Below are 18,360 nucleotides of genomic sequence, written 5' to 3'. Positions count from 1 at the left end.
ATCCTGCAAGAAACTAGGGCTTTTATGAAGTCTCAGGTCCTTCTGGGCTAGAAGGGAAGCGCTCAGAAAATTGAACTCACAGAAAGGTGCTAGTACTTTGATGTTCTATCCTTCCCAGGAATACTTGCATTTAATAGCTGTTGTTGTTGTTAGTGGGGGTGGTAGTGGTTTTAATGGCAACTACAAAACCACTAGGCAACTCGAGGGCTCAATGGAGAGACTGCTGGGTGTGGAGTCAGGAAAACCGAGTTCAAATTCAGCCTCAGACACATACTACTGTGTGACCCTGGGCAAGTCACTTTACCCTGTTTGCCTCAGTTTCCTCATCTGTAAAATGAGCTGGAGAAGGAAATGGCAAAGCACTCTAGTGTCTTTGCCTAGAAGACCCCATGGACAGTCTAGTTCACAGGGTCACCAACAGTCACTGAACAATAACAACTTGACAATAAGCTATGCAAAGCTTACTAACATACATTCATCTCATTCCAGTCTTGCAACAACTTGGTGAGCTAGGTACTACAAGTCCGATCACTAGCTTCATGAGACAAAAAAGGGAACGGAGGCTTTGGAAGGTAAAACACCGACCCACAGCCATGCCATGAGTGTCTGAGGCAGGACTGGAGCCCGGGCTTCCCTGATTCTAAGTCTGACACTTCATCCATCCCTGCAGAGTGGTTTTCACTTACGCACAGAGCCTACCTGTTCCAACAGCTCCTTATGGCCTCCAGAATAAAGCATCCTCTTCCAGTTTGCTTTTTAAGTCCTTTACAACTCTCTTTTCATCGGTATTTTTCATATTTTCATATTTACATATTTTCATTGGTATACGTTGCTTCCTCTCCTCACTGTCCAGCCCAACTGTACGGCTGCTCTGTCCCTTGCTGACTCCATCTTTCAGCCCAGGGCCCTTGCTGGGCCAGCCCCACTGCCCTCCTCACTCCTCACTCCCTGTCTAAGGTGCTACTCAAGCATCTCCTTCTACATAGAGCTTTTTCCCAATCTCTCTTCCCAGCTGCCAGTCCTCCTCCCTCCCAGGCCCCCTATATTTGCTGGGTATATTCTCTTTTTTTTCTTACAAAAAGTTTATTTTCAAAAAGCTAAACAAAGAATTTAAAACAACTAATTTTATATATCAAAAGAAAAAAAGGAGAGGCTCTTGGGAATGTAAAGGAGAAGTGGAGACCAGGGCATCAGTGGTACTTCATTCCTTATACTTGTTCCAAGGCTTCGAACATGCCGATACTGTTTCCTCTGATTACCACCGTTCCAATATTGTTCTGATGCCCACCTGGTGCCATCTCTACACATTCATCATTCACAAGATTCATAAATGGATCAAACCCCCGCAATATTCCTTGGACATGCCTTCCACCATTTAATTTCAACGATAGCTTCTTGTCCATACATTTTTTTAGCTCGGGCAGGTGTGCTTTGCTCATTTTGTTTCAGTTGCAGCCCTTCACCTCCTCACCACTTTACGGTTAGGGTATATTCTCTTGCACATGTATGCTGTCTCCCCCCATCACAATGAGCTACTTGAAAGTAGGCATTGATTTGATCGATCTATTAAAGAATAAATAATGATAAACTCTGGTCTCTGGGTAGGGGAGATATTTGGAATCAGGAATCAGGAGAGATTTCCTGCGTTTTTCAACTCAGGCTGCATCCTACTCTACCTCAGTCTCAAAATCAATCCTATCTTCTTCAGTCACTATACAAGTCAAGATACAATAAGCTCAATCGGTCCCCCTAGGGTTTGTCCCAAGGTAGGTAGAGATGGGAGGAGGAGAAGAGGGGTCAAAGGACTACTGACAACCTCCCCAAGGAGGTCAAATTTAAACTGACAGATCCATACACAGTCACCAAAATACTTGCAGTAATACTTTTGGAAGTACTCGAGAATTGAAAACAAAATAGTAGAAAGTGACTTGCCCAGGGTTCCCCAGCTCTAGTGAGTGTCTGAGGCTCAGTTTGAACTCAGGTCTTCCTGACGCCCGGCCTAGTGTCCCACCCACCGCACTACCTAGTTGCCCAAAGTAGTAAATACTTATGGCTAAATACATTGTGGTACTTGCATGTAATGGAATATTACTGTGCTGTAAAAAAGGACACATGGAAATACTGAAATGAAAATATACACAATGATACAACAATAGAAATGGACACAGCAACAACCAAAGAATCTAAAACTTAGTATTGTGAATAATGACCAAGTTTGACCCCAAAGGAAACAGAAGACTAGATTGCCCCATGCCCCCCTCCCCCCACATAAACTTTTTTAAAATTTATTTATTTACCCACATATACACTTTTACAGAAGTAGAGGATCATAGGTGTGGAACATTGCATATAATGCAGGACTAGGCTTTTGGTTAGTTTAGCTAAAAAAAAAGCAAATTTCCCCTACTTTTAAAAATTCTTTATTATAAGAGATGGTTCTGTGGGAAGGAGTGGGGAGAAAGATATATGAGAAAACAGGTGGGGTGGCTATGTAGTGCCGTGAATAGAGCACCAGCCCTGGAGTCAGGAGGTCCTGAGTTCAAATGTGACCTCAGACGCTTAACACAAAAGCTAGCCATGTGACCTTGGGCAAGTCAATTGCCTTCCAAAAAAAAAGCAAAAAGAAAACAGGTGATGTAAACATAAAAAGAAGTCAATAAAATTTATTTTAAAAAGAGAACTTTAATTTTAAAAGTGATTATAAAAGTGATTTTAAAAGTGATTTTAAAAGCTCAAATTTTAAAAGTGATTATACCAAAATAATACTGCCACCAAAAGAGTTATTTTTTTCCTTGACCCCTTTTGTCTTGGGCAAGGTTTTTGTGTTAAAAAAATTAATTCATCAGACCCTTTGACCACATGACAATCAATATTCTCCACTTCTCAGTGTCTCTATTTAGCTCCTTTCCCAGAGGCCGTGTTTTATTTTATAATTTTACCTCAAAAACCATAACGGATAAATACAGGATATGCTATATCCTGCATGGTATAGAGTAGTAGGAAATAGGATGAAAAGAAATGGTTCTCAAAGCCAAAGAGCAGCAGCAACAAACTGAACAGACAATGAAAAGTCCAAGTCAGTATCAATAACTGTTCCAAGCCGCAGTTTCCTCATCTAGAAAATGAGGGCTTTGGATACAATGATCCCTCAAGGCTCCCTCCAGCCTGACAGACAGGGCAGAGTCTCTGCTTCTACGAGATCCTTTTTTCAAATCTGTTTGAAAGGAGAATTTTGAGCTTAATATCAATTAAAGGAACTTCTGATCTTAGCCCCCAAAGCTACCCTCAAGCACAAATCTTTGTGCCTTAGTGGAAAGTCTTAGGAGGGTGATTTTTGTTATGTTTCATTTTCAATCGCGGTGGAGATAATTGTAGCCTGGAAAAATGAATGCTGTCTATTAGGGGTCATTAGAAAGGCATGCTGAGGTTGCTCAATAGCCTCCAAGTTATATCATTAATAGCTTCCTTTGTGGTCATTCGAGGGGAAAATAGGTTTTCTTGTGCAACTATAAAATTGTCTGATTTGGGGAAAATGGACATATACATCACATATGGCATCCAGCAGAGCTCACAGTCATCCCTGGGGGGAATTCCCTATTCTCTTCTTTCCCCCTCTCCTAGATGCTTCTTCTCTTCCTAAACTTGGCACCAACACTTTCAAGAACTGTCTGCCAAGTAGAATCACTGTCTGGAGAGCTTCATAAAAAGAGTTAAGGTGCCTTCAGATGTCAGGAAGAGAAAAGAAAACCATCAAGAACTTTAAGCAATGTTCCAGTGCCCAAACTATTTCCCTCTTATTCCCCCTCCCTCCCTCATCCTCTGCTGTCTCCTGTGTCCTCTATGAGCCAGACTCCTGCACTAACTGGCAGCAATTCCCCAATTACCCATGCTTGCATTCTCAGCTAGGGGAGCAGCTGTTGGGTCTTAACTCCTTGCTTATTTTCAGGCATTCTCATTCTGGGTTCCTTAATGGGCAGAGCTTCATAATGATGAGTCAGCCAGGGTGTGGCAAGCAAATGATGTAATGCCCGTGTCAAAAGCAACAGGTAAGAGAAAAGCCAGAGCTGGAGAACCAGGAAAGCAGGAGCCTAACTCTTCTATCTCCAGCTTCCATTTGTTAATGAGAAAGAGAAGGAAAAGAAGATGGGAAGAAGAGGGGAGCAGTGAGGGGAGTCTTCGGAATAAAGGGGGTAGGTGTTTAAGAGCATAATTAAAAGCACCGATGGGAAAACCAGCACTCCTTTCCCCCATCTCCACTCCTTACCCCTCAAATACTGAATATAGCATATGCTGAAATAACCTGGGGCTTTAGTCACCAACACACCCCAAAATCTGGATGTAGGTAGAACCACCGACATTCCCAAAACCTGGATCTAGGTAGAGCCTCATTCCCAAACCCACTGGCCACACTGATGTACAACCAAACCTCAAGTCAGATCCACTTGGCCAAGATGTCCCATAATTAATCCAGCTCTGGCTCTCAATTAATTAGAGATCAATGCACAGTATAGTAGAAAGAACACAGGCTTGGGAGTCAAAGAAGTAGTATTCCAATTCTATTTCTATTGCAACCAGTGTGGCTTTGAGCAAGGGACTTCACCTCTCAGCCTCAGTTTCTCCATTGGTAAGATGAAGTTGCTAGACTGGTTACTGTCTGATGTTCCTTCTAGCTCTCTTTCTGATCCTGTGAAATTTTTGACATCCTAGTCCTTCTGGACCTGAGCCTTCTTGTTGAGGGTCAAGGAACTGGGGAGGGAGCACCTAATTCAAGTCCAAAAATTTCAGGAATCCCAACTTGCTTCGCAAAGGTAAAAGGCCTGCCAATGTAGAATAATAGAGCCTTCCTTCAAACTCAGCCCCATATTTCAGTAAATCCAGTGGGGGTTTCTAAAGTGTAGGGTTCTAGGTTAGCCCCATTGGAATTTCCAGGAGCAGGAGAATCCTACAGGAGTAAGAAGACATTGAGTTGGAATTGGAGGCTTCCTCCAAATCCCTAAAGATGGCTAGGTAGCTCAGTAGATAGAACACTGGACCCAGAGTCAGGAGGACCTGGGTTCAAATTCAGCCTCAGACACTTACTAGCTGTGTGACCCTGGACAAGTCACTCAACTTTTGTTTGTCTTTATCCATTGGAGAAGGAAATGGCAAACTAGTATCTTTGCCAGGAAAACCCCATATATAATAAGGTCTATGGGTCATGAAGGGTTGGACACAACTGATCAATAACAAAATCACTAAACTGTGAATACCTTTTTGGACCTCTCAATGCCACTATTTGGACTATAACCCAAAGAGACCAGTGAAAGAGGAAAAGAATCCACATGCACAAAAGTATTCATAGCAACTCTTTTTCTCGGTGAAAAAGAAGTAAAACAAGTCAGATTTGAGCTGATTCTTGAGAACTCTCTATAATAAGAAACAAAAATCATAAAAATCATAGCAGTTGAATACTTAGTTCATTTCATTTAAGTTCTGGGGGGGAGGAGTTGCTGAGATGATTGGAGGGACCAAAATTTACCTTCACTTGAGAATGAGGACAGTTTTCACCTTGGATGAACATGTTAAAAAGTTAAGAGGGTCAAAACTGTGGCAGAGTGGACTGAAGAGAACTGTATTTGAAGTCAGAAGGCAGGGAGTTTATATCCATACTCTATAGCTACTAAGTGACCTTGGATAAGTTATTATCTCCATGAAGCTCAGTGTCATCATCTACAAAATTAGCCAAGTCAACAAACATTTATTAAGTATTTTCAATATGACAGGCCCTTTCCAGTTTGAAACCCATGATCTTACAATAATAAGACTATGAAAATTAAAGCCTTCTCCCTATCCACACCTGAGAAGGTAAGGCAAAGGAAGGTTTCTTGAGAATAGTGACTATTTCTTTTCTATCTGTATATCACCAATGCCTAACACCATACCTGGAATATAGTAGGTATTTAATGTTTGTTGAATGATAAACATCTTTATCTATCTGTGTGTGTGTGTGTGTGTAGACATAGATAAATGTATGCATATGCACAGACAAGTATGGATATACACACAGACATAGATAGCCAGCTTCCAATCTTGGCTAGAATGATATGCCACATTTTCCTGAGATTTAAGTAAGCAAGGGCCTGAAAGCCAAGTTCATGGTCTGGTTACAGAGAAAGGATAGGAATGACCTTCTTCCCACCTGCAGAGTGCCACAGGAAAGATGCAAGGCCTATAGTCCCACTGGTGTGGGGGGAGGACCAATACCGACCGACTAATTACCAATAAAGCATTGGGTTGCAAAACTTTTGGCTTAAAACATTTGCAGAAGGCAGACAGAAAGGTGCCAGTCAGCATGCTTATAATTATTTTTATTTTTGGCCAACATGAGATAGGGTTACATTAATAACTGCAGGGACAGGAGGTTAGCTAAGAAAAACTAAAACTTGAGGAGGCAGCTGGTTGCGTCCAAGAGCAGGTTAAGATCCCAAAGCTGGGAATTCAAGGGTACAAAAGGAACATGTACAGAGAATTCACACGCATGTGGGCAGAGGGCAAATAACAGAAAGAAAGGCTCCATTTGTGAAATTCTAGAAACATTGTGCACATGCAGTGCTATTGGGATAAGCCACAGAAGTTAATTATGACTGGTGGATGAATCATTACATCACCGAATTTGATAATTGAACGGGATACCTAGTCCAACCTAGAAGGCAGAGATCCTAAACAGTCCAACCTAGAAGGCAGAGATTCTAACCAGTCCAACCTAGAAGGAAGAGATTCCAACCAGTTCAACCTAGAAGGAAGAGATACCAACCAGTCCAAGCTAGAAAATAGAGATCCCAACAAGTCCAGCCACTGCCCCTCTGCAGAACAACAACCCAATACACTCCACCCCCAAGAAACCAGTTTCTTAAAAGGACAATCAACTCTTGACCTTGTGGATGAATGCCAGAATCTCCTTCCAGCCTTCATGATCTGAAAACACTTCCTAAGGGCTTAGGTGTCTCAAAGCAAACTAAAATCCTTACTGTGTATGAATATGGGCAGTTATGTTCCATTGGATCTGGCTGGTTCACTTACATATTCCTACTGGTCAAAGCCAGGTTGAACTATTAAAGATAGTAGAAATTATCAATATAAATAACAATGAATATAAATTAATAAATGCTAATAAGAGCATTTATATGGCATTTTATGATTTTCAAATTGCTTTGCTTATATTATTTTTATGTTATTTTATTATTTCATTTTATGTTTATGTTTTATTTTATGCTATTGCCTTTGATAATCAAAGCTAAAAGTCAAGGGAAGTTCACCTTAAGACAGATAAGAGCAATGCACCTGGGTCATTTAAATGGGAATTTTCAAGTAAGTTTGTTAATAGAGCACACTTTCAGAAACCATACCAGTCAATCAATGGATCAATGGGCACTTACCAAGCACTAAGTATATGTAGACAGTGTGCAAAATGGCAGGGGTACAAAGAAAGGCAAAAATACAGTTTCTGATTCATGAAGCTCACATTCTAATGGGGGAGAAGGGATATGTAAATAACTATGTACATATAAGATTTATTCAACATAAGTAGAAGGTAATCTCAGAGGGAACTAGCCTTGGAGGTGTTGTTCAGTCGTTTTCCAGTAATGTCTGACTCTTTATCACCCTGTTTGAGGCTTTTTTGGCAAAGATACTACAGTGGTTTGCCATTTCCTTCTCCAGCTCATTTTACAGATGAGGAAACTGAGGCAAACAGAGTTAAGTGACTTGCCCAGAGTCACCGAGCTAGTAAGTGTCTGAGGCTAGATTTAAAGTCAGGAAGATGAGTCTTCCTGACTCCAGACCCAGCACTCTGTCCAGTGCTTCATCTAAAACAAAATTAGGGAGTTGAATTAAATTACCTCTGAGTTTCCTTTCAGCTTCAGATTGGTGATCCTATGACTTGGGGAAGCCATGTAAACCTTTCTGGGCCTCAGTTTCCTCATCTGAAAACTGAAGGTGCTGGAATGGATCATCTTTAAGATTCCTTTCTGCTCCCAGAGCCGTAAGAGGCAGGACAGAAAATTCTTCCTGACTCCCATACCAGCCCTCTAAGGGGTCAGACACCTGGCCCGAGGGCTGCCTGCTACCTCAACAGTCTTGAGAGGGCCCCAAACCAAATTAAAATGTAATTGAAAAATAAATGAAAATAGAATAAGACATAGGTAATGTTACACTTTAAAACTAAGTCAACGTGTAGCCGAAGGGATTCTCTTGTACCTATTAATTACCGCCCCTTTGTGTTTGACCTGCCCCATGCTATATTGTCCTCCTTCTCCCATATGACCTTTTTGTTTTTGACTTTCAGAGCCACTAAGCATGAGACAAATTAGGGAAGTTGACCCTGCATCCACTAAAGCTGTTAGCAGCTTGTGATTGTAGGGTGGCTAGTTGGTTCAATAGATGGATGGAGTGCCAGGCATGGGGTCAGGAAGATTCATCTTCCTGAGTTCAAATCTGGCCTCAGACACTTACTAGCTGGGTGACCCTGGGCAAGTCACTTAACCCCATTTGCTCTACTTTCCTCATCTGTAAAATGAGCTGGAGAATCACTCCAGTATCTTTGACAGGAAAACCCCAACTGGAGTCATGAAGAGTCAGACACGACTCAACGATACCTGTGATTGTGTTTAAGTATTCAAATTCATTTGTTAAATTACTTTAAATTTCATCAATATTTTATGCAATATTTCAATTAATCATTGTCATAAAATAATTTCCTTTGCTTTAGGATATATTTATATCATACCCTCTGCTATTTCCTCCATTCTCTTCTATTCTAAAAGGAGTCTTAAGAGAGAGGCTTTTAAAGTATTTTTCAGTAACCTTTTTGCCTAATTCCTGAGGTTACTTGCTCAGCTGATGGAGTCTGCAATGAGCTAGACCCCAATTTCATAAGAACATCCGATGGTTAGTCAGTCATATTGCCCTAATTATGACTCTGCTGGCTCCTCTGAGAAATTAGCTTCACAAGCTGCCTCCCTCCTACCTTTCCGGCCTTTATAGTGTCAACCTTACTCCCCATTGCATTCTCTGTGCTCTGGGGACACTGGCCACCTTGCTGCTCCTCCAATAAGATACTCTATCTCCAGCCTGGAAGGCTCTCCTTGTCATCCCTGCCTCCTGGCCTCCCCGACTTCATTAAAGTTCCAACTCAAAGCCCACCTTTTGCAAGAAGCCTTTCCTGTTCCCCCTTGAGGCTCTTGCCTTCCCTCTGTGGCTTATATCTCCCTTACCCTGTAAACGTCTCATCTGTATATAGCTGTTTTCACGTTGTCTCCCCCATTAGACTGGGAGCACCTCGAGAACAGGGACTGTCTGGGCCTCTCTTTGTATCCTCAAGGCTTAGCACAATGCCTGCCACATCGTAAGCACACTAGAAAGCCTTACTGACTAGGGGATGCTCACAATTCTAGCCAACCTGCATTAGTCACACTGTGGAGCCCAAGAAAAACCCAAACCAAGCTTTGGCGAGAAAAATACATTGTTGTCACATGAAGGAAAAGATTCCAGAGTCTTCTTTGGCTCAACTGTTTCTAAGAATAGAGTGATCTGTGGAAAAAAAATAAAAGTTTGGAAAAGGGGGGTGGGTCAGGGAATACTGGCACCAGACACTGATCTTTAATTGTCTCCAGGCTTTAAAATAGAAGCAAGCTGGAACGGAAGTGCCCCTGGAAACCCTCTCCATTCCCTAACTCAATGAACCTATAAGAATGCCGAGTTTTGATACTGCTCCCAGAAACACTGACTCAAACGGGCAGAAACTCCAGGAATTTCGTCATCACTTAAACTGTGCATTTCAACTGTAGGATCATCCCAACCAAAGGGACCTTGGTGCTGGAAAGAAAAGCCCAGAGCATTGAAGTCTCCATATCCAGCAAATGCCCAATGGTTCCTCACTGAGGGTTTCTCCAGGGTCATCTCAGAAGGGAAGTTTTGTCCCAATGAGGTGACTGGCCTGTTAATGACTTTTCTGGAAGGGCAAAGGAAAACACTCTAGGTCCAGGGTCTCAATCCCACTTCTGACCCTTGCTACCTGTGGGACTATGGGTAAGTCTCTGAGTTTTAGATTCCTCATCTGTTAAAGAAAAGGCTCCACAGTCCCTTTCAGGATAAAATCTATGACCTGCACTGTTCTGGATTTAATATTTCAGTATTAGTTGTGTAACTTTCTAGCCCTCAAGAAAAACCTTTGCAACAGAGTCAATAGTCCACAGAAACACTCTCACCTGGAACCATAGGGTACCCCATGCTTTGGGGAGCCTCCAAGCACAACTCTATTACTTGGGCCCAGATAAAGATGAAAGAATTTGCCTTCCACCAGCAGAAGAAAGGTTTCTATATTATGTAACTGCAGAAAGCATGTGATTATGTGCTAAAGAGTCATGAGGGAAGAATCAGATCAAACACAATGGTGGTTTTGTTTTTGTTTTTTAACTATGAAGTGAAAGACTTTACACCTAAGGAATTCCTTGTGAATAAATATCTAAAGTTTAACACATCCACTGACTATCTTTAGTCCAAGAGATTAATCATTTCACAAAAATGTTATCTCTACAAAACTTTTAGAATTCTTTTGGGATACTAAAGACCTGAAGACAAAGGATGTCCCCTCATTCGGCCCCATGGCTGAATAGATCATGGCTTGTGAGTGGGACAGGATCACTCAATACTGATTGAGGAAATAATGAATGTAAGGAATTAAGAGAACCATGAGAAGACCAAATGAACAGAATCAAATTGAAGTAAACAGATCCAGGACAGCAATATAAGCCAAGAAAACAATAATGAGTCAACCAACAAGCACATACAAAAGTACCTACAAGATTCCAAGTACTTCATTAGGTGCCAGGGATACAAATGCAAAGAAAATTACATCACAATAATGTAAAGGAAAACATGGCAGCCAAACTCTAAGCATAATGACCAACTTCAGTCCAAGAGAACAGATGAACACAAATTCATCTGCTTGACTGAGATAAGAGAGTCAAGGGCAAAACATTACATGTACTGGGGGGTGAGGGTTGTTTGTTTATTATAAGAGATGACTCAGAGGGGGAATAAAACGAAAAAAAATTGAGAATTTTAAAAATGACCTATTAATGACCGTCCCTTTGTGTTTGAGCTTGCCAAACCTGCATTTAAAAAATGATTAATTAAAAAAGGTATTAATAAAACTTTTAAAATTCCAGCATTTATGGATTTGTTCTAGGTTAGAGATGGAAGACAATCTTCTTTCTTGAGTTTCTCCTCTTTCAGGGCCCTTACATGAACACACCATTGGTATCCAAGTCTTAGATCTGGGGATCCAAGAAACTAAAAAGCCAAGTCTCAATAGAATTACTTCAACTCTGGCCCTTCCAGAGCACTTATCTGCTGACACAGAAGAGAAACAACAATGGCAAAATTCTATTCTCCTAGCGGCTGTATCATTTGTCAATGAGCTATAGTCCATTGGAAGTCAATGGCAGCTTCCCAGGCAGGGGAGAATTCACATGCCAAAAACAGACTTGGACTAAGCAAGCTTGAAAGTCTCTTCCATCTCCAGATCCCAGGACCCTCTGAATGACAAATTTGACAATGAAAATCTATACAGCCATGCAGCCAAAAATAACTATATGTGTTATTCTTTTGGCTTAGTCTGTGATTTGGACAGGCCAGATATGAATTTTCTGGTAAAACATAAGAGTTGTGAATAAGAAACAGATCATCACAAGTGGGGGAAAGAGGACACAGGCCAATGGAGTACCCCATAACTGCTCTTAGCACCCCAGAAGATCTAGCACAGCCATAACGAGGGAAGAATGCCCCAAATCTTGCCCAATAATATACAAAATACTAATAATACCTGTGTTCCAACACGTAGAAATAACTAAGTGTCGAACCTGTGATAGTTGGCAAGAATAAATAATTTAAGAAGTAAGCTACCAGATATCATGCCTCTGACCCCACACCCAACTTGGCTGCAGCTCAGAAGAACTCCTTCCCAGCTTATCCCTACTATCCCCCAGTGGAGAACTTCCTAGCAGTAGCTCTGTGATCTCCTAGGGTCTCCATTTCCCCACATGGGACAACATCCCAAGATGTCTCTCCAAAGTGCCATGTCCTAACATCTAAAGTCTCTCTCTGAGGTCTGGCAAACCTTAATCCCCACCACCACCCCCAACATCACTTGAATGTGTCTTTTAAAGCTGATTTGATGGTGCTACTCATAAAGCTTGCCCTGGGCATGAAAATTTCTGGTTATGGCTCTGAGAACTAGGTTTCCATTGCAATCACCATCACCTACAGCAGAACTGTCAAATTTTAGGTCTATAGGTCAAGTGGATGGCCTGGAAACAGGTTAAAATGTTTAACAAAATACAGATGCAATACAACATAGAGAATGTTTATTTGTAGTGTTCTTAGTGAATATGCCATCATCAGGGATCCATTTCTATCTACTTGAGTTTGACCCCATTGACCTATAGAACTCTGCCTTGTGCCATGAAATACGCTAATACTTGCAGTATTTGCCCACACCAGGCAGGCTGCTTAAAGTTAGGGCAGTGGGCAAAAAGCCCCCACCCTGATAATGCCAGCCATAGCATGATTGTGGTGTACAAGCCTGCCTGTTCATTCCAAACCTAATATACCGCACCTGAAACTTCCTTATGTTTCTTTATATCCAACTTGAAACTCAAATCCTACCCTGTGCTCACACCTGAGGTTTCCACTTCTCCTTGTGTCTTGGTCCTGAGCTTCGCCATGTGGACCTGACCTATATGTGTCCTCGTTCCAAGTTGGGGACTGTAGAGGCTAGCCTCTAATCCTCCTAATCTCACCTGGCCTCACTTTTTCCACCTGTAAAATGAAGAAGTAGAACTAAATTCTAAGCATGGTGCCTAGTACGTAGTAGGTGTTTAATAAATGCTTACTGATTGATCTAAGATCCCTTTCAAACCTACACTGTCTAATTCTATGATACCTTACAGATTTTAAACTTTGTCTTCATCCTCTAGTTTGGCCTGATGCACTTGATTCTGATTTTAGTTTTGTGGGACTCTTCTCCCCCACACTTGGGCCTTATCCCTTCCTGAACTACCCAGTTCTAAGTCCACTCAAAACACAAAGCTAAAACCTGGGGAAACAAAGGAGATTGGCATGAGAACAGCCCTATTTAGGAAGACACAGTTAGGTACCTCCTGATTCCAGAGCCCAATTGCCTTGGAAAATATGGTTGTTGATCCAGTCTCATAAACTGTATGCTCACAGCAAATACCAGCTGCTCTCTGACTTCAGGGCACGTGAATAGTAGGGGCTTCCCCTGTATCTCCTAAAGCTACATAGGTAACAATGCAACACAGGAGTCTGCCTGCTGTCCTGTGCTCTGTCTCAGCCTTCCATCTTCCCCAGTAACACATCTCTTGGATTGAAGCTTTTTTTAAAAAATTATTCCTAGTATAGCTTTGTGATATCATTGGTATGGTCAACTCCTACTGATGAAACTCTGAAATTCACTTGCAGTTAAAGTCTTAGTCAGGGGTGAGAGGTTAAGTCCAGGGTCACACAGTCAGCACATGCTTTGAATAAGCAGGACCTGAGCCCAGGGTCCCCTGGACTCCAAGGCCAGCCTTTATCCTGACCTCTTACTTAAATCTCATTCATCCTAAATAAGCACATATGTCCTTCACAGTTTTTGCAAAAAGGAAAAGAAAATATTTGATCCAAAATCTCTCACCATGAAAAGCTTCTATAATTGTTCAGCATTATTAGTGTGAGCAAGCTAGAAAATACCAAAAAAAGAGGATGATCCGTTTAAATAGAAAGTTCCTGTTTCTCCCTTCAATTCAGTGTGCCCATGTGAGAGTTTACCAGCTGAAGATAAGAGTTCTTAAGACTGGACCTGCGGATAGATACAGGTCTAAATATAGATATAGGTACACATATATACATATACACATATATGTATATATAGACACAAGTATATGTATGTATGCATGTGTGTACATATATATCTATATACATTTATAACTATAATTCAATATAATTTGTTTCCTTTGTAATTCTATTTTTAAAAATTTTATTCATTTAAAAACATTATTCTGAGAAGAAGACTATAGGCTTCACCAGACTTGGGGGCTGGGGGTGGGGAAGAAGCAAGTTGTCATAGCACACACACTGAAAATATTAAGAACTCCCAGATTTGAAATACTCATTTTATTTATGTTTAACTGCATTTAACCACTTCAGCAGGCATCCAAATATAATTAGGAAATAGAAATGTAAATTACAGGGTCATTGATTATTAATTAAGCCCAGGGAATAAAAGACCATCCAGTCTAACTCCTGGTTTTATACATAGGAAAACTGAGGGCTGGGAGAAATGGAATTTCCCTTAATTTCTCTTTTCCTGGGCAATGTCTAGATCTGACCCAAATACAAACAGAAGTCACGAATGCAGGGACACCTGCAGCTGCGCTGGACACACCTTCATTCACATGCAAACCTTTGAATGAGTCTGTTGAAAATCTAACAAAGTTGTCAGTTGGGTCTAATTAACATATGCACCTACAGGAACAGAGGACCCAAATTCCCTGTTCCCTGAAGCTTAACTCTTCTCATTGGCCCATTTCATCGTGTCTATGACAACAGATTTAGTGAGTGCTTTAATCCCTGTTTGATGTTCCTTTCTGACCCCCCTTCCAGGCTTCCCTCTGTTGCTTTCAGCCACTTCAAGGCCAACCACTCCGAATGAATTATCCAGCTGGGAAAAACCTTCCCTATGTAACCAGATTATTTTTTATCACCCTGTGTTTTCTTTGCACTGCCGTTTAATAAACAGCCGGCCAGCTGGGAGTGGGTTGGAAAGATTGAGTTAAAGGCTGAGGACTCCGTGGTGTTCCATTGCCACTGCTGATTTGAGCTGGATTTGCAAGGCCTCCTGCCTTCCCTCTTGGATACCCAGGGAGTTAATGAATAGGTCGCCAAGGGCTTGGCAAGCTTCAGCATTGTCTCCAGCGCCTCAGAAGAGGGAACAAGATGCTTCTGCCCAAGAGAGAGAGGAAGTGTTAACAGTGTGGGGCACAGCAAGGACTGGACTGTTTCGGTTAATAACTTCAGACAATCGAGTCTGCCCAAGGATGGCCTCACAGTCCCATGACGGGCTTTCAAGTCTTCTGGGATGAGTTAAGCCAGGCTTTGGCACTCAGAGGAAGCCTAACTATGTAATTGAAAAAAAACAATGGTCCCCAAGAAACAGATCACAAAACTTATCTCCCTCTCCTCCACGTTCAGAAGAAGACTATGTATATCTTGGTTAGCTTTGCTTAACTATTTTTCTTTGTTAAAAGGGAGGGTACAGTGTTGTGTCCATGAATGATCAAACAAAAGGCATTAATAAAATTGTTAAAACATGCCTTTGGGACACATTTTTTTTCTCAACGTCAAGTCCAGGGATTCTTAACCTTTTTTGTTATCGTACATCCCTCCACAGTCTGGTGAAACTTATCATTATTCTCAGAATAATGTTTTTAAATGCATAAAATAAAAATTATTGGATTACAAAGGAACCCTGTTATTTCGAAATAGAGTTGTTATAAGCTGATGATTGTGGGGTAGCTTTTTTCTCCTACCTACTTTTTTTTTAGCCTGGGTCTCCCCATCTCTGCCCTGCTCTGTTTCTAACCTGGGTTGGTTTGCCCCTTCTTGGGCAGACTGGTGGCCTCCCACCCTTAGGAGCTCACCATATTGGTGCCGCACTTAACTTCAGACACCCAATCATCTCAGCACTTAGCATAAGTCCATCCCCAACCTCCCTCCAAAGCTAGTCTAGTCCTACATTTCCAACCAGCACCACCTGACCTGGCCTGGCTCCTCAAACATGTCCAAAAGCAAAGCCATCATTCTTCAACCTCCTTCTTCACCTCCAGAAAAAATAACAAAATACTGTCCCTCCTTCCAACTTCCCTATTTCAATTAATACAACCACCATCCTTCCAGTGACTTGGGTTTGAAACCTCTGTGATACCTTTGCCTCTTCCCTCCCCCTCACTCCTCCCTCATCCTCATTTAGGAGATCTCTCCCATCTATCCCCTTCTCTCTGTTCACAGTGATGTCACTCCTACCCTGGTAGTATTCTCATCACCTCTCCCCTGGACTGTTATGTTACTTTTCAGTCATTCAGTCATGTTCTTCTCTTCATGAACCCATGGACCATAGCACACCAGGCCCTTCTATCCTTCACTATCTCCCCAAGTCTGTCAAAGTTGAACTATTTTAATAACTCCCTACTCAATCTCCCCTCCTCCTCTTTCCACCTCAGCAACCCCTCCTTCACAAAACTGTCAAAATAATCTCCCCCAAAAACACAAGACTGAGAACACTATTCACTGGCTCAAATGTCCCCAATAACTCCCTTATAAAGTATAGTACACGCATATTGCCAATTTACCATTACTCATGCAAACTAGTAGGTGGAAACACTAATTAGACTTATACTTCTCAATGCATGCAGTCAAACTTTGCATAGAATGCAAATCAAAACATGCAAACAATCCCCTCCAAAAACAATCCCCTCCAAAAACAAACCACCAGCGTGGGTCTTAGACATTCCAATAGTGTCTTTCATGCTGGGTTCTTAGATTCTTCCCTCTGCACCCCCCAAGCTGGAAGCCATGTGTCTTCATGTCTGCTGCGGGGGTGTTCATCTGGCAAGTTTCCATCAGTCTCCATCCACCAATCAGCATTGCCCTTGAGCTAACATTGACTTACTCCAGTCTCAAGTGTTAGGAATATAAGAGCCAGTCCTACTCACCCCCTAGGAACACACTGACAGCTGTTCTCTCAGTACATTTTAAACTTTTTGCTATAGGTGCACCAAAGTTGTTTACCACATAATTGGATTGTTAGTTTCCTTTAAATTTATTGATAAAGTTGTTTATAATATTTTTCTATTAGAGGTCTGTCTTATCAGATGGTCCACATATGTTTATCAATTGTTTAAGAACTCACACGTTGTTTATTATATCATATTACACAAGAGCCTATCTTATTACTGAAAAACTTTTTTAAAAAACTATAAAAGAACCCATAAAATGGAGGTTTAAAAACAAAATGTAATCAGTTATGTTAAATTGACAAACTAAGCTGATAATACCTATTCTCAGTATATTGCTACAGTCAATAAGATAAAATACAAACCCCTAATCCTGCTGTTCGTGGCCCATCCTGTCCTTCCATCCTTATGACACTCTCTTCTCTCAGACATCCCATACTGGTCCAGTCAAAATGGACCACGAGGACCTCTCCCTGCTCTCTTCACCTGGGCATATTTGGTTGTTAGCCCACCCCACCCCATGTCTGAAATTGAGTCTCCCTAAATCTCTGTTGACTGAAATCCTCTTCCTTCCAGGCCCACCTTCTTCATAGAGCCTTTCTTGCCACCCTAACCACTCCAACCTTCCTTTCCAAACCCTTTAACAGCGCTTTGCCTGAATTTCTGGATTTCTCTTTTGCACTTTATAATAATCTGCCTTATATCATGTCCAAAATTGAAGGCATCATTTGTCTCTCCCCTCATTATATCATACTTATTAATATTTCTGTCTTACCAAGGACTTTTTCCAAAATGTTACAGGATCATTTTCACCCTGGAAAATCGTTCCACCCCTTTCTTGAATTGGTCATTTTTTCCCCAAAAACACCATTTTAAGGAAAGTGCCCAGGCCCATCCATGTTACCTTCTTCATTCCTCTCTGGGCTTCTCTCCTGACTCCATGATCCCAACATGCTTCTATCTTCTCCCTACTCTTCAGCTTCCCTTTGTGTGTTGTCTTTGCTTATTAGAATATAAGCTTCTTGAGGGCAGGCACTAGCTTTCTTTTTGCTTATATTTGTATTCCCACTGCTTGGTACAGGGCCTAACACCTAGGAAACACTTAAGAAATGCTTGTTGGCTTGCTCATTCCCTTTTCACATAAGAAGAGAGATTCAGAGACACTGATCCATTTTCCCGGGATCACACAGCTAATAAGTGCTTGAGAAAGGATTTGAATTCAGGTCTTCCTAACACCAGCCCCAGACCCACCATGCCTCTTGTTAGAGTAGACTGATTTTATTGGCATAGATAACTCACAGATAAGGAAATTCCCTGTGTTAATGTAAGTCAGTCTTTTCTTAGCGACTTGTAGTCTTAGATACTAGAATTCTAAGCCCTCTGCACCTTGTGTCCTGAGAGCACAGAGAGGTTGGGTCACACAGCTAGTATATGTCAGAAACTGGTTTCCTTGGCTCCCATGCCACCTCTCCGTGTGCTTTGCCCTGTTGCCTCTCAATAACACTACTGCTACTAATGAGAGTAATAA

The 18,360-nt window shown here is 41.5% G+C and overlaps 1 pseudogene; it reads right to left on the bottom strand.

Annotated features, from left to right (window-relative positions):
* Positions 1-1,208: 1,208 nt before the first annotated feature.
* On the bottom strand, positions 1,209-1,567 carry LOC138159780 (small nuclear ribonucleoprotein G pseudogene; annotated as a pseudogene).
* Between the last annotated feature and the right edge of the window lie 16,793 nt (positions 1,568-18,360).

This window comes from Petaurus breviceps, unplaced genomic scaffold (genome assembly GCF_028583685.1).
Source record: "Petaurus breviceps papuanus isolate PSGF00001 unplaced genomic scaffold, PetGlider_PUasm1.0 178, whole genome shotgun sequence".
NCBI lineage: Eukaryota > Metazoa > Chordata > Mammalia > Diprotodontia > Petauridae > Petaurus > Petaurus breviceps.
The sequence above is the reverse complement of the archived record's forward strand: the minus strand, read 5'-3'. Positions and strand labels throughout refer to the sequence as shown.